The sequence below is a fragment of the Montipora foliosa genome, unplaced genomic scaffold, assembly GCF_036669935.1.
Source record: "Montipora foliosa isolate CH-2021 unplaced genomic scaffold, ASM3666993v2 scaffold_395, whole genome shotgun sequence".
NCBI lineage: Eukaryota > Metazoa > Cnidaria > Anthozoa > Scleractinia > Acroporidae > Montipora > Montipora foliosa.
This window is the reverse complement of record NW_027179695.1, coordinates 27,501-40,000: the sequence shown is the minus strand read 5'-3', so window position 1 is coordinate 40,000 and position 12,500 is coordinate 27,501.

The following is a 12,500-nucleotide window of genomic DNA, read 5'->3' as shown; positions in this document are numbered from 1 at the left end:
AGCAGGTCAATTTGGGCTCATGTGTTCCTGCGAAAGGACTTGATGAAAGAAATCAAGGCAATTTTTCGCAGAAGTAATGAATGGGTTCGAATCCCGTTGAAGCCACCTGGATTTTTCAGGCTCTGTCTTTAAGACACGATTGCTTAAAATTGTCAAGATAAGTGGGACGTTCTTTTGTTTTGGTTAAAAAAAAAAAAAAACACAGCCACTAAAAAACACATCATTATACATGTACATGTAGGACCCTAATTGTCCAGCCGTGGCCAAGTGGGGAAATCGATTGGCTTGGAGTTACTCTTGGTTGTTATTGAGCTTTAATTTGTGGTTAAACAGCAATGCCTTGTAGTCAGGTGACTCAATGACCTGATCGTGATAAGAGTGATAAAAAGCATGAAATTTGGCACACTATTTGCTTATACCCTACCAAATGATATGAGAAGGGGCTGCTATGGCAATCTGCTCAGGCTTCGATTTTAAGGAGATAAATTTTTAGTTTTTGACCGAATTCAAGTTTTGGGATATCTGTGGTACGATTTTCAACAGAGTGATCCTACCACTATTTAAAGCAAATGTTGCATTTTTTTCTTGATTTTATCACTCGCTTTTATGTATGTTGCTATTTTATCAAAGATTGCATTTAAAATAGCGTGGACAAAGTCACGTCTCAATACTAGTACCCAGTCTTCACTCGGCCAATAACATAATAGGACAAAGGCACAACAAATGCGTGCAAATTGACCGCGTCTTTTCGTACATCAAATCTGATCGTATCTGAACTTGACCAGAGAACCAGAAAGCGTTCCCGTCATAATAGGGCTCTGAAGAACCTATTTTTTGAGATCATCCATGGGCTAGATCTTGTAGACAGCGCACCACATTGGTATTCACCGATCAAACCCAAGCCCGTGTATGAGTCGGACGATGCACAGGCCGAGGGCGAGAGTTGAGGGCGAATAGGATAGACCCAAAGATCATCGATCGGAAGAAACATCAAGTCAGCGTGCACGAGATGAGCTGTCATGTCTAAGAAGGAGGAGGAGAAGACACTGAAGTATATAGTCCACTACGACGGGAGATTAAGGACGGTGCCTACTAATTCAAAGGTATTTTTGCGCGGTTTTATGAATATGCGGGAAAAGCAGATCTCAACAAGTGTTATTAAAATCCAAGAAGAAAAATGGGGGTAGTCACGCATTTTTCAACGATAATTAATCAACAATATTAGCAAAAAGCTTTAAAATACAAAGCAATGTATGGCGTTCCTTTCCAAATTAAAGCTTAATTATCTCTGAAAAAGGCATGGTTACCCCAATTTTCTTTTTGGATACCAAGAGCACTTGCTAAGTTCTGCTTCCTCCGCATAAATTTAAACTGCGCAAAAATATCCCTGCATTAGTAAGCACTACCGATAGGAAATCCGAGTATGTGGAGGTGCGCAGAACGTATGCGCAATAACAATAGTAGGCACCGTCCTTAAGCAACTTTATCCCTGATATGAAATTCGTCAAGTAAACATCATTATAGATGTCTTGGGAGGCTGGTCAAGCATGTTGGACACTAGTTTTAGGGAATTGCTGGGAAGTAGAAGAAAAGATGTGCTGACGAACATGCAAAAATCAGTTTTGTCAAGCACACTGAATATTGCACGGATGTTCAAGGTTGCAACGTTATGCCGAAGCGAAAGAGTAATTTCAATTTTAATCATAGAGATGTTTTTACTGCATATAATAAATAATAATAATAATAATAATAATAATAATAATAATGTTCTTCTGTAAATAGCGTTATCCTCTGACACTGAGTTTATGGCAAAGAGCGTCTTAACATTCTATAATATTGATTTATAACTTTTCTTTCCTTTATTTTATCAAATCTATAATACTACGAGTTGTTTTATTCTTTTTATTTTTTATTTTATTTTAATACACATGTTTATAGGAAACGAGAATTTTTTTAAAAAAATAACTATTATTGCTATTATTAGAATTAGTACTAGTATTTGTATCTCTATAAGCCTAATACTTGTTTTAGAGTTTTTTATTTGGTTTTTTCAGTGTGTGTATTTTTACTGATAATTTGAAATAAATAAATTTTATTAAAAAAAAAAAAAAAAAATCATAATAATAATAATAATAATAATAATAATAATGGTAGTAGGTGCATTGGGTTCAGTGCCAAAGAAGCTGGCAGGTCACTTGGAGCAACTAGAAATTAAGGACCGAACAAGAACGATGCAAAAGTCGGCACTCCTCGGATCGGTACATATCCTCAGAAAAGTGCTGGAAGTCTGAGGTCTCGGGATGAGAATTGACTGGATGTTTCTCCCCAGGGAAAAACCCTGTGCTCAATTCTACATAATAATAATGATAATGATAATGATAGTGATAATGACAGTGATATTAACAAATTGTAACATGAGACAAGTTTGGGAATTTCGATTAGAAATGTCCGTTAAAGTATTTCAAAGAATTCACAAACCACAGGACAGTGGACATGAAGAAACCCGTAGACTTAATTTTCTGGCAGTGAAGCACAAAAGAAAGCCGACGACGTCCAAAATCAGCTAGTTGAAAGATTATGCCACATGCCATCCGACCAGGTTTCGTTCAGTTTCTTTTACTCCAAACATTGCGACTTCTGCGAGCTGTTCATCGAGCTCGAACGCCCTCAAAGCTGTCTGTGCTGGTGCAAGTATTTCTTCCATCTCAGGTTGCATATCGCAATCATGACAGGTCCCGCTCAAATGGTGAACGAGCTGGTCCAAGAAGAATTCTCATCGAAAGGGACGGCAAAAATGAATTAAATCGCGTTTGGTATTTGCAGTGCAAACCACCGCATCTTTTTAGCAAGGTGTTTTTAACAGACTTTGCTCAGTGCAGTAGTTTGACTTGTTTTCCATCAAACTCTGTGTCAAAGTGATTTTGATGTTTAAAGTTGTTGATGTTATGAGATGTCTTCTTTCGTCGTGAGGCACTTTTTGTTAAATAAGGGTTAAGTTGCAGAGGGTTGACTTTTGTAAAAGCTGTGAGTTGAATGTAAAGGAACGCTGGCTCTTTTGACAGGTAACAGTTTCTGTCACCGTTGACAGCGAAATTTCAAGGTTACAACAAATCTTATTGGTTGAATAAAGCCAATTCAAATTCCTTTTAGCATTGTAATGCCTTACTGGTAAAAACAATAAAATGAAAGCCCTGCATTGGAGATTTTTGTTGCTGTAAGAACAGAGCCTTAGCACGAGAAAATTTGTGACTCATTTATGCCTGCGTTCATTGACGTCTTTTCTGCACATTCCCTAAACCTTCAGGATTGCAATTTTCAAATACACAGCTTTTAAATACGGGCTCCACTCGTGCAATAAAATCTCTTATTGACCAAGTTTGCTCGGGCTGTACTGGGAGAATATCGGCCTTTGGTCTCTCCCTCTCTTTCTCTATGAAATCACTTTTTTTTATGTTGACTTGCATCGCGCTTTATAGCAAATGCAGTAACTGAAGCGACTTACAAACTGAACGTTTCAAAGAGAAATATTTTTTATTTGAATTCTATTTCCACGCCTCTTGTCTAATAAAAATCTGTTGTTAAAACACTTCTGTATATAAACGGATTCGGTGTCGAAAACTGGAACTTTAAGGTCATTACACAAGCTCACGCAACCAGGGCTTGACGGGCAAGATAGAAAAAATTCCGCCCGCTCCCAGAGCTAATCAAATTGCCGGATTCGCAGAATTCCGCCCGCTCGCATATTGAGAAAGAAAATGTATATTCACGATAAGGTAATACAGCTTAATAGCAGATTTAAGGCGCGCCTGCGGAGCACCATGGGTAAGATTTTTTGAGTAATCTATCGATGCGATAAATTTTGTTTATTACGTTACATACAGACTGATGTCACGTACGTCAGCCTGTACAGACTGTTGGGGTGGAGGTGGGGAGGCAGGACAGCCTCTGGGGACGGGAGTGTTTGGGTGATTTTCCTTGGCAGCAAATCGTGTGCCAGCGTTGCATTGGCAACCCGCGTTTTTCTGGCGGCAAATCATACTAGTAAAAAGGGGCAACGGGATAAAGAGCAGGAAAGAGCACGAGAGAAGAGGCGGCAAAATTTGAGAAATTTAAGGGAAGAAATCCCCGAGAGAAGCCAAGGAAGGAGAAGAAGAGAAAATTTCAATGAAAATCAGCGGAAAGCTGAGAGAAATAGAGCAAGAGACAAACTTATTTACAATGGTTAGCTTTCAGGCAATGTTTTCCTTCTTAATATATGCCTTGCTGGTTCACATAATTTGTAAAACTAGCTGAAAAACGAAGAAGGCCAGAAAATGTTTGCAATTCCGTGTTAACAGAGATTCTGACATATTTCAACAATCACATTTTATAGGCTTTTTGTGTGAAATGGGTGTCCAGTTGTGAGCTGCTTTGTTTGCAGTCGAGTAAGCGGATTTACTACGCTTTAGGGTGACTTTTTAATTAGTAAAGATTTTTGCTATTGTTCTGAACTGAAGACAGGGAGTAAAGATTGTCAGTCAAACGGAAAATGTTGTGAAAGAGATTACTGTGCATGTAATTTCAGTTTTAGCTGTTAATTGAAATTGTTGGTTATTGTTTGTAAGTCTTTTATGCTGTCAGCTCAGGTGTTTGATCACTGTAAACTGTGCACACTAATGACGATTAATTTTGTATTTTACGCAGAAGCATAGCTATTTTCATAAACACTATACACTCTTTTTTTAATAAGAACATCGAGGCTGAGATTAACGAAAATTATAAGAACGTATTGAGAACATTCCGCAGGCTGAGACTGAGTCGATTGAGAACGTTTTTATGTAAAGAAATGCAAATTAGCCCAAATACTTAAAGAGTCACTGATTGTAAATATAGAGAATCTGCGAGGACACAAGGAATTTCTTACATGAAATAAATTGAGAAACTGATCAGGGCCCTAAAGGATGATCCCTGTGAGGTTCTGTAATTTGACTGCATGAAAGGGCCATTTTCAGTCTTCGGTGTTGTAAAAGAACATTCAAGTCTCACGAACATTCAAGTGTCACGAGAGCAATAGACCAACTTCGATACATTAAAATTCAAGTTAAAACTATGAATACGATTTCGAGGCTCTGGGGAATAAAATAAGGATTTCTACGAAAATCATGTTCAATATATCACACTGGCCTATTTCTTAATTAAGGAACATTTTCGAAAGCTCACAAAATTCATTTCAGTCTCTGTAAATGAAAAATGGTTTGTTACATAGGTAAAGATACATCGTTTACTGTCATTGTCTACATAGAGTAGGGGAGTCCATTTCCGTTGGTCCACTGAAGTTAAGCCCTGTTAGGCGGGGTTAGTACTTGGATGAGGGATGCAAGGGCGGATCTAGGGGAGGTGCACTGGGTGCACGTGCACCCCCCCCCCCCCCCCTCGGTTACCAAGAACAAAAAACGTTTTAGTTAAAAAATTCTAAAATTTACAAACGAGATAAAAAACCTAAATAACAGACAGCGGTCTAGCTACTAGAGGATATTAAAAGAACAAAAACTGCATTAAGTTAGATTTTTATTTGCCTCATCATTTACAGATTTATCATACTACAGCCATAACCCTCTTAAAAGAATGTACAGTTATACATTGTCTAACATATAAAGATTGGGCTTCTTGTGCATTTCCGTCTGACATGTGCACCCCCCCTAGCCAAAATCCTAGATCCGCCCTTGGGGATGGGCCGGTGATACCTGACGCAATTTTCCCTTTCGTAAACAAGCGATGCCATTTGGACGAGACATGGAACAATTTTCAGTGTTAAGTTTGTCGTTTGCAAATGAGGAAAAAAATACTTAATCTAGGATTTTTCTTAGTTTAAATTCTAAGTGACATACGCTGCTAATCTATATCTAATTTGTATCTGCATTTAAAGCATCGGTCTAAAAACTGCTGAGCTATAGTTAGCTCTGATTCAGAGGCCCCATACACATGCAGATAAAGCATAAGTAATATTAGGTAGAACTATGGATGAGAATAAGTGGTCTACCTCTACTTGGCTACAGCCTTCTTTTCGCAGGCATCTGATGACATATAAGCATTTGTTAGCTTTACATAACTTTCTTTAAGGTGAGTGCTGAATTTGCAGTTCGGCTGAAATGTGAGGTCAAGAATGGTGCCCGAATGCTTGATTGTTGAAATCCGTTTTTTACTCCCTCATCATTTACAATCCTTAAACGTCATAAAACTGTACGTATTCGAAACGCAGAGTTTTTTAAACCTCACATAATCTATGTTATATCCTGCGCGTAATTTTTGTGGGTTAGTTTTGCTTTTCCACCCTTACCAGAACGTGCTTTTGTACTATAACTTCATGTATAAAACTAGTTCCCTTTAGACATCTTGTTAGAATCCCTGATGATGTCTGTTTGATCAGACGAAACCGGTCGGATAGTAAACAAAGTTAACAAGATCAGTTGCTGTGTGCTGCTCACTAGTTTCCATTTAAAAAATTAAAAAATATATATATATTTTTTAATTCCATCTTTTATCATTTCTTTATTGCCCGAATTTTGAGCGTTTTGCCCGAAAATTTCCGAGACTGGGGGGGCTAGTGTAATGCCAATCTTGTGACTGAGATCATGCATTTGCCTTTTAACTGCGTTAGCTGATGTTTGATCTTAAATACTTTGAAGGGCAAACTCACTCGCACAACGCTGCAATCTACCTCGTTTTTCTCTCTCGTGCCAAATGAAAAGCTCTGAATGGTTTTGGTAATGGTAGAATTAATCATTGCCAAGGGGTAATCAAGTCGAGTAAAGATGGAACGTAGTCTAGTGCATTCTTCATTGAAGTTGTTGTGGATAGAGCATACGCACGATGAATCATTGTTTTGAGTGCATTCTTCATTGAAGGCTTCAGTTGTTGTGGATAGAGCATACGCACGATGAATCATTATTTTGAGCTTTCCATATACTTTTTCGGTTATCTCAATGCCGATAAAGGAGATCTTGTTATTAATAGGAAGCTCCATCGTAAAAGACAGGCTGGGGCGGAGGCTATTAAGAGTAGTGAGGAAATCAATTGCAGCATCGGCGCTGGGCATTCTGACCATGGTATCATCAACATACTTCTTGTATAATGTGGGCATCACACCATCGCGGGTAAGCTTGTGTAGGCCTCCAAATTAGCCAGTACTCTTTCCCTTGAACAAAAGATCTCATGGAAGTATTATTTTGTGGTACAACAGCAGCAAAAGATTCACTTTAATTTTTACAATATTAAGACAGATAGATGAAGGGGGTAGTTGCCATGTTGTCACGTTGTCACGATGCCATGTTACTACCAATAACGTAGCTCCTACTTTACTACATAAACTACACGTAACCCACAATTCCTCGATTCGCTCTGACGAAGGGCTAACGCTCGAAACGTCAGCTTTTAAAATCTCTGTACGGTGGCCAATTTACATTATCAACTCCGTCGATAAAACCAAATTTAAGACAGATAGGTGTGGTAATAATAATATTGATGTTTCATGTGGTACCATGAATTCACCACTTTTACCAGAATGCATTGCGTTTAGCCAGAATGCACTGCGCTAGAACAACGTAAACAATAAATAAGCAGCCTCTAAGTAAATTAGTAGTAGTTGACTCTACAGCTGCCCGCGCTATTAAATATAGTTGTACGTGGAATTCAATGTGTCCAGGGCTCAGGTAGAGGATGGCGGTTTCATACGGAGCAGCTTTTGCATAAGGCAATTGATGGTGAAGCGGGGAGATGACAAATCAGTACTGGATATGAAAAGGCCTTGCTAATCTGTACACTGTTCGACATTCACGACTTGGCTCATAGACCCCTTTGATTTTAAAATGTAACGTTCTGCATTCCAATTAGGGATGAAGTTTTTAGTTTTAAATAACGTGATGAATAACCACTGGTGTTGCACGGTTTTAGTGTCAATGCTTGATTTTGATGTCCTTGATCTGGATTATATAATCGCAGATATAGGACTAAATGACCAAATGAATAGTAAGAAACAGGAAATGTTGAAATCTGACCGTATGAAGGAAATGAAATAATTATCGTTTTGCTTTCTCATTTTGCATCGTGTCTGACCTTCACATTCGTCGCTTTCGTTCCAGTTTGTGAAAGTTCTTTGAATTTAGACCGATTGTAAGATAAATCGTTCGCGTTTTTTCTTGCAAACACAGATTCTCACCTTCGTATTTCATCGTTTGGCGCAGTTATGCCTCCTCTGGCTTTTGAATTCTAGAATCATAAGAAGAACTGTGATGAAATTGTCGTTACTTAAACTTGTGGAATGATTAGAAAAACTGCGATGATGATGATGATGATAATAATAATAATAATAATAATAAAACAGCTTTATTTATTTCACTTACTTACTTTAAAAGAAATACAAATGATTGATAATAAAAAAATTCAAATAAAATTACCAATTCCATGATGCAGAGATATTAAAATCATACAATCGAATTATACTAATGACGGCTAAACCAGTGTCCATAAAACGCCCCGAGTATAAAAACATATAGACCGTGTATCTCAAATATCCGCACTAGCTACATTTATTTTACAGTCTAACGATTGCTCTATCTTGCTACGAAACGGCGTTCGCGAACCTCTAACGCATGCATGTACCGATCTTAAGAGTTCAAACGAAATCTGTGTCCTGAGCCAAGTGATTACAATATGATAAGGCTCGGTATCTTTCTGGGCTATCTTGTCTGCGAGATGCTTTAAGAACCGCTGACACTCGTTTCCCATTCCGCCATTGGTTCCAAACACTAAAGGCGTAACGAACCCATTTCTACCTCTAACACCCGCTGCTGGTACTTGAGTTTCTTCTCTTCTTCTTGCTCCTTGAACACTTCCGATGTTGGCTTGCTCTGGTAACGCTTGGAGTTGACGTGCGTAACTCTTACATCAAAAAATGCCGTAACTCCTCTTGCCCAGAACCCTCCCGCTTTGATGTCCAACCTTGCCTCAGAACTTGTAACAGCGCTCCTCAAATGAAATCGCTCGTTGTCCAGGCGTTGAAGGCGTGGTTCGATTTCGACGTTTTTGCAGATCTTGTCGATGAATGTCGTTAACAAGTTCCGTACACCATCATATCTCTGCGCTACAAACCCCGCCTTTTTACAAGAGAGGGCGTGGCCAACGGTGAATTTATCTCCACATACGCAATGACTTGGTAGATCGACAGGGCAGGTCATAACGCAAGTGTAGCGAGTCTCTGAACTCTTGCTTGTTCAGGGCTAAACCCTGGTCTGCGAGGGGCATCGCATTCAGCCAAGAACTTGCGCCCTTGTCTCTCGATTGATTGACCAGTCGCAGCAGGTCTGGGGAGAGGCTTGAATCGATGCTATCCATTTTCTCTTTGGCACTTGCTCTCTTAAGTGATTGTTGATGCCTCTTTAGCTCCTCCATAGATCTTTCTCCTGGCACCATGATGGAACTCTGTGATGTAATAGAATCTACGTGCGCGGTGGTTAATAGGGGCCGCAGCCGCCGCCATGCTTCGCCGCCGTACTAATGATGATAATAATAATAATAATAATAATAATGATAATAATAATGATAATCATAATAATAATAATAATAATAATAATAATAATAATAGCATTTATTACACGACTAAAACAGTCCGAGGACCAATAACTAAAATAAATCAATCACATTGCTTCATTTCTGGTCCCGCGAGGGCCGATATTTTCTCGGTGAAGCAGCAAAAGTGTCGAAATCTTTACCTTCGGGAGAGAATTTCCACAGAAACGGTAGCAACAGCCTTGACAATGAAACTGCACGCGAAGTCAACAATAATAGCCAAGAGCGAAAAGATTTTATTTCCATGCACAAGGTCAGTCAATGCACTAAAGAAAACGACGTGCAACATGAAAGCACTTCAACTTTTTTGTACCAGCATAAACAAAACGAAATAGCTAGAGGAAATGGCGTCGTATAAACTTGACCAGAGAACCAGAAAACGTTCCCGCCATAATAGGGCTGTGAAGATCCTATTTTTTGAGATCATCCATGAGCAAGATCTTATAGACAGAGCACCACATTGGTATTCACCGATTCAACCCAAGCCCGTGTATGAGTCGAACGATGCACAGGCCAAGAGTTGAGGGCGAATAGAATAGACGCAAAGATCATCGATCGGAAGAAACATGAAGTCATCCTGCACGAGATGAGGTGTCATGTCTACTAAGAAGTAGGAGGAGAAGACACTGAAGTATAGTCCATTACGATGGGGGCTCAAGCAACTTTATCCCGGATATGAAATTCGTCAAGTTAACATCATTATAGATGTCTTGGCTGGTCAAGCAAGTTGGACACTAGTATTAGGGAATTACTAGGAAGTAAAAGCAAAGATGTACTGACGAACATGCAAAAATCAGTGAATATTGCACGGATGTTCAAGGTTGCAACGTGATGCCGAAGCGAAAAAGTAATTTTGATTTTAATTTTATCATACAGATGTTTTTACTACATATAATAATAATTATAATAATAATAATAATAATAATAATAATAATAATGATAATAATAATAATAATTGTAACATGAGACTTACAAACTGTACAAACTGAACGTTTCAGAGAGAAGTATTTTTATCTGAATTATATTCCACGCCTCTTGTTTAATAAACCTATACCATGAACATCTTTAAGAACGTTTCAGCCCCACAACGCCAAATTATATAAGAACGTTCAGCCTTAGTTCCAAAATTTGACTTATAAAAACAAAAGTGTATAATTTGCTTTCTGGGGTTAGAGGTGGGAGCTCCGCTTTTAGGCTTTGCTAAATCTATATATTACTGATGGGGTCATGAGCTTAAATGTAAAATTTAAGAAAACTATATTAAACTAAAAAACAAGTTATAAGGGGTTATAGAGGTCTATATACAAGTTACAAATTATAAGCGAGAGTGCATTAAGCCGGTCTGTTTGATAATGTCTCAAAACACTTTATTTTCAAATTTGCTGCAATTCTTGCAATCGAAGCTGACTTCAAGCCATAGCACTGATTATTTGTTGATGAGTAGTACCAGGACCGATTTTAAGTCACAATTTGAGTTCTTCCTGCATACAATTTAAACATTTGAGGAATATTTCGATTTCTGCGATTTGGTGCAATGGGAGTTGTAGTGTCTTGCTTTCTCACTTTACCAAGGTGCACGAATGTCAGATCAGTGGCTTATCAGCTAGAGGTTTGCATTTTCTTTCCGTTTACATTTTCGTCACTTCATCGCGGTCTGGAAAGGGGGTGGTCCGGGTTAAATTTCGGCACATTGACAATACTTTCTTCTTTTCTCTCGACAAACTAAAATAAGTCCCTCTGACTTTCATACATCGTTTGTTTTGATTGAAAAAATGTTTCTCGTATGATTCTCTGCAGTTGAAACATTTCAAGTATATTTAACAATAACTTTTTTTTTAAAAAAACGCCCCCAAAATATAGAAAACTGGAAAACTAGAGCGGAGGGGTTGGCGCAGTCGTAAGATCTCTGCCTTCCGACCCTAATGTCCCGGGTTCCATTCCCGGTTCTGCCGAGACTGGAATATTTGGCGACCTTCTCTCCCGCTAAAGTTCACTCAGCTTTTCATCCTTCCGAGGTCGGTAAAATGAGTACCAGCATGCATGGACTGCTTAGAAGCGGCTGCCATTTGCGCCTGTATATGCTTACAGTCCGCTGGGGGTAAATTGATCATTGTAAAGCGCCTTTGAGACGTTTGTGATAAAGGTGCTATATAAATGTACCACTTTACGTTTTTACTTTAGAATAAAAATAAAAAGGCCCAAAAAATCACGCATATGCTTGCCGTGTTTGTAGATCATGGTATAATGGCTCATAACCCGTGATGGCTTAGCCAACCAAAACTCTCGAATTGCATTATCCAATGATCCACTTTTTAATAATAGGAGATATGTTTGTACACATAAATGTGTACTGTCTCACGAGTGAGAAGCAAGCGTTTTAATGGCAACGTGAACTCCACATATATATTTGATGATCTCGTCTCTATCATGAAAAAAACATTGTACTCCCAATGCGCATAACTCCAAGATCCAGTCCGCTCAGGGAACAGCGCCACAGGAAAAACGCATAGCGCATGCATGCGTATTATTTACCATGAGACCAAAGGAGCCCTTGCTAGTTCTAATCCAGTTCATCCATGAGTTGGCTCACAGGAGCCTTTGATCACTGGTTTTGGAGACACTGTGATCACACCAACCTGTGAAAGATTTCTGTTGAAATATGGTTGACATCCACAATGTTCTTATCTTTAGGTACAAGCGAAGAGGTTTTTGAGCCGGCAAATAAGCAGAGAAAACTAGAGGAAAACCAGTGTGAAGGTTGGTTTATAGTACAAATGTGATGCATAGAGAGTACGAATTTAATGTAGTCTTAATTTTGTGCGCTTTATTATTGGTCAAGTTTTTGAAGCATGCTTGATGCTTGTGTGAGTTAAAGGCCGTCACCACACTAAAACTAA